This window comes from Drosophila subpulchrella, unplaced genomic scaffold, assembly GCF_014743375.2.
Source record: "Drosophila subpulchrella strain 33 F10 #4 breed RU33 unplaced genomic scaffold, RU_Dsub_v1.1 Primary Assembly Seq166, whole genome shotgun sequence".
Classification (NCBI taxonomy): domain Eukaryota; kingdom Metazoa; phylum Arthropoda; class Insecta; order Diptera; family Drosophilidae; genus Drosophila; species Drosophila subpulchrella.
In genome coordinates this window covers 1-5,000 of record NW_023665505.1, presented here as the reverse complement: position 1 = coordinate 5,000, position 5,000 = coordinate 1, and the positions used below count along the sequence as shown (strand labels likewise).

The 5,000-nt window shown below is 49.2% G+C and overlaps 1 pseudogene; it reads left to right on the top strand.

Moving 5' to 3' along the window:
* The window catches only part of LOC119559096, a 2,784-nt pseudogene extending 436 nt beyond the window's left edge, over positions 1-2,348 (top strand).
* The last annotated feature ends 2,652 nt before the right edge of the window (positions 2,349-5,000 follow it).

The following is a 5,000-nucleotide window of genomic DNA, read 5'->3' as shown; positions in this document are numbered from 1 at the left end:
CCCGATGAACCTGAATATCCGTTATGGAAAATTCATCATTAAAATTGTAATATTTAAACAATATTATGATAATAGTGTGCATTTTTTCCATATAAGGACATTGTAATCTATTAGCATACAAAATTTATCATAAAATATAACTTATAGTTTATTCAAATTAATTTGCTTGCATTTTAACACAGAATAAATGTTATTAATTTGATAAAGTGCTGATAGATTTATATGAATACAGTGCGTTAATTTTTCGGAATTATATAATGGCATAATTATCATTGATTTTTGTGTTTATTATATGCACTTGTATGATTAACAATGCGAAAGATTCAGGATACCTTCGGGACCCGTCTTGAAACACGGACCAAGGAGTCTAACATATGTGCAAGTTATTGGGATATAAACCTAATAGCGTAATTAACTTGACTAATAATGGGATTAGTTTTTTAACTATTTATAGCTAATTAACACAATCCCGGGGCGTTCTATATAGTTATGTATAATGATATTTATATTATTTATGCCTCTAACTGGAACGTACCTTGAGCATATATGCTGTGACCCGAAAGATGGTGAACTATACTTGATCAGGTTGAAGTCAGGGGAAACCCTGATGGAAGACCGAAACAGTTCTGACGTGCAAATCGATTGTCAGAATTGAGTATAGGGGCGAAAGACCAATCGAACCATCTAGTAGCTGGTTCCTTCCGAAGTTTCCCTCAGGATAGCTGGTGCATTTTAATGTTATATAAAATAATCTTATCTGGTAAAGCGAATGATTAGAGGCCTTAGGGTCGAAACGATCTTAACCTATTCTCAAACTTTAAATGGGTAAGAACCTTAACTTTCTTGATATGAAGTTCAAGGTTATGATATAATGTGCCCAGTGGGCCACTTTTGGTAAGCAGAACTGGCGCTGTGGGATGAACCAAACGTAATGTTACGGTGCCCAAATTAACAACTCATGCAGATACCATGAAAGGCGTTGGTTGCTTAAAACAGCAGGACGGTGATCATGGAAGTCGAAATCCGCTAAGGAGTGTGTAACAACTCACCTGCCGAAGCAACTAGCCCTTAAAATGGATGGCGCTTAAGTTGTATACCTATACATTACCGCTAAAGTAGATGATTTATATTACTTGTGATATAAATTTTGAAACTTTAGTGAGTAGGAAGGTACAATGGTATGCGTAGAAGTGTTTGGCGTAAGCCTGCATGGAGCTGCCATTGGTACAGATCTTGGTGGTAGTAGCAAATAATCGAATGAGACCTTGGAGGACTGAAGTGGAGAAGGGTTTCGTGTGAACAGTGGTTGATCACGAGTTAGTCGGTCCTAAGTTCAAGGCGAAAGCCGAAAATTTTCAAGTAAAACACAAATGCCATACAAATATAATTATATTATATAAATCAAGCTAATTAATATACTTGAATAATTTTGAACGAAAGGGAATACGGTTCCAATTCCGTAACCTGTTGAGTATCCGTTTGTTATTAAATATGGGCCTCGTGCTCATCCTGGCAACAGGAACGACCATAAAGAAGCCGTCGAGAGATATCGGAAGAGTTTTCTTTTCTGTTTTATAGCCGTACTACCATGGAAGTCTTTCGCAGAGAGATATGGTAGATGGGCTAGAAGAGCATGACATATACTGTTGTGTCGATATTTTCTCCTCGGACCTTGAAAATTTATGGTGGGGACACGCAAACTTCTCAACAGGCCGTACCAATATCCGCAGCTGGTCTCCAAGGTGAAGAGTCTCTAGTCGATAGAATAATGTAGGTAAGGGAAGTCGGCAAATTAGATCCGTAACTTCGGGATAAGGATTGGCTCTGAAGATTGAGATAGTCGGGCTTGATTGGGAAACAATAACATGGTTTATGTGCTCGTTCTGGGTAAATAGAGTGTCTGGCATTTATGTTGGTCACTTGTTCCCCGGATAGTTTAGTTACGTAGCCAATTGTGGAACTTTCTTGCTAAAATTTTTAAGAATACTAATTGGGTTAAACCAATTAGTTCTTATTAATTATAACGATTATCAATTAACAATCAATTCAGAACTGGCACGGACTTGGGGAATCCGACTGTCTAATTAAAACAAAGCATTGTGATGGCCCTAGCGGGTGTTGACACAATGTGATTTCTGCCCAGTGCTCTGAATGTCAAAGTGAAGAAATTCAAGTAAGCGCGGGTCAACGGCGGGAGTAACTATGACTCTCTTAAGGTAGCCAAATGCCTCGTCATCTAATTAGTGACGCGCATGAATGGATTAACGAGATTCCTACTGTCCCTATCTACACAGTCGGTGTTTGGTTGCTCGCGAGAACAGACGTGTTTTTCCGTACGCTCCGCGAGTAAAGTGCATTTAGGCAGTAAAACAACAGGTACATTGTTGAAAATAGTGCGAAAATTCGTGTTTCGTGCTTGCGAACACAGTGCGTGTTTTTCCGTTTGAAATTCTGCGGAAATCGGGCGATATTCGCGTTTTTCTTTTTGGAAATTTTCCATTAAGACACGTGTGTCGCGAGAGAGGCGCTCTCTCGAGAGAGGCGTTTGCCTAATTTAGGCACATTTTGTCGCCCACAGCTGTGCGGTTTGTGTCTCCGCTGAACTTGGATCAGCTGATCAGCTGACCGAGCTTTTGAGAACCAGCTGATAGGAAGGGGTAAGTCTCGAATATCAAAGAGCTTACTTAGTAAGGCCGATAACCGGCAGATGGCGCCACCAAAAATGGTGGTCGACGAGTCCGGGAGCGAAAGTGCGAGCAGCCGTGGAAGCAGCTCGGGCAGAGGGCGCGCCAGAGGCAAGCGCAACAAAGCGCCGCTGAGGGAGGCCTCGAGGTGCAAAGTGTTGGCGCTGGATGCAACCGCCGCTGCCCCTGCCGACGCCTTTGCCGCTGCCCCCGCCGCTGCCCCCGCCGCTGACGCTGCCGCAGTCGCAGCCGCTGCCGCTGCCGCAGCCGCTGCCGCTGCCGCCGCCGCTGCCCCCGCCGCTGCCCCGCCGCTGCCCCCGCCGACGCTGCCACAGTCGCAGCCGCTGCTGATGGAGGGACCTTCGTCGTGCCAGCCAGCATAGAGAAATCCTTCTCGGACAGGGAATGGAGGGGAAACGGAGCCGTTGCTGCCGAGATGGGCGACATCCGTGCGGATATCCTGAGGATGTCCCACGTAGCGAGCCCTACCGTGAGCATTAAGACGCAGTTGTTGGCAAACCGCTACGAGGAGGTCGTCGGAGCCCTGCTGATCCGCATCGGAGTGCTGGAGGATCGCTTGAAGAGGCAGACACCGGTCGCCTCGGCCGCCTCATATGCAGCCACCGCTGCTAGAGGCGCGCACCTAGTCGCCTCACCTGCTGCCCCTGTTGCCCCCCTTGCCCCCGTACCCGCACCGCGGAAGATTCGGGAGACATGGTCGGCTGTCGTTGCGTGCGACGACCCGGCCCTGTCAGGCAGGCAAATCGCTGAGAAGATCCGCAAGGAGGTAGCGCCCGCTCTGGGCGTACGAGTACACGAGGTGCGTGAGCTGAAGCGGGGCGGCGCGATCATTCGCACGCCTTCGCAGGCGGAGATGACGAAGGTCGTCGCCTCCGCAAAGTTCGCCGAGGTGGGCCTGAAGGTGTCGAGGAACACCGCTGCGAAGCCGCGTGTTACGGTCCAGGATGTGGACACCTCCGTGGGACCGGACGAGTTTATGATGGAGCTCAGGGAGAAGAACTTCGAAGAGATGAGCCTCAAGGAGTTCCAGAAGGCGGTTGTCCTGGCGACCAAGCCCTGGTCAGCTGCTGACGGTGCCACAATCAATGTGACGCTGGAGGTAGACGACCAGGCGCTGGCCGTTCTCGAGGGCGGGAGAGTATACATTAAGTGGTTTTCCTACCGCTGCCGCTCTCAGGTGCGAACCTACGCGTGCCACCGATGCCTTGGCTTTGACCACAAGGTCAATGAGTGTCGGTACGCCCGAGAGAAGCAGGTCTGCCGCCAGTGCGGACAGAACGACCACGTCGCGGCGAAGTGCAGAAATGCGGTGGACTGCCGCAACTGCCGTCACAAGGGTATGCCTCGGGGCATTATATGCTTTCGGGTGGCTGCCCGATATACGGCGCGCTGCTAGCCAGGGTGCAAGCTAGACATTGATAATGTTTAGCTTCATCAAGCGAATTGTGGTCGAGGCCGTTGCGCTGTCATCGAGCTTGCCAAGCAGATGAGAGATGCTGGCCACCTGTTCGCACTAGTCCAGGAGCCCTACGTGGACGCTGGCAAGCGACTCACTGGACTGCCTGGAGGAATGAGGATATTCGCCGATAGGAGGAAGAAAGCTGCCATCATCGTGGACGACCCATCTGCCATCTGCATGCCCATCGAGGCTTTGACGACGGACTACGGAGTGTGCGTGAGTGTCACAGGAAGATATGGCACAATCTTTCTGGCCTCCGTATACTGCCAGCATCTAGCTGCTCTGGAGCCCTACACTGACTACCTGGATACGGTTCTGCTATTAGCTAGCAGAACACGACAATCCTCGGACTTGATGCTAACGCAGTCTCCCCTATGTGGTTCAGCAAATCCGCCAGACGAACTCTGGAGACCGCCTGAACCGCGAACGGAGGATCAGCTCATGAACGAGTGGGGGATAATCGCAAGCGGTGCCAGTACCGTACTGAAGGTACGGCCAGCCAGGTGTTCACTGTTCGATAGGATCACAGGCTCTAGAAGTGATATCGACGCTGACCTTGCGCCAACGAAGCGGACTCGCGAGTATGGGCACCCTACGATTGGAGGAGTTGAACTTCTGAAGGACCGCTGAGTGACCACAACACTTATCACTGTTGAGGTTGGATCTCAGATCCGAGGCAGTACCGATTGAGACGCCGTAGCTCCCGGTACCGCAATGGAAGCTCTCCAATCGCTGAAAGTTGGCAGAAGAGGTTCAGTGTAGAGTTCGATGGATGTTGGAGTGCAGCACAGAGTCTCGAGGAACTGGATGGAATCGCCGTTGGACGACCATGTGTC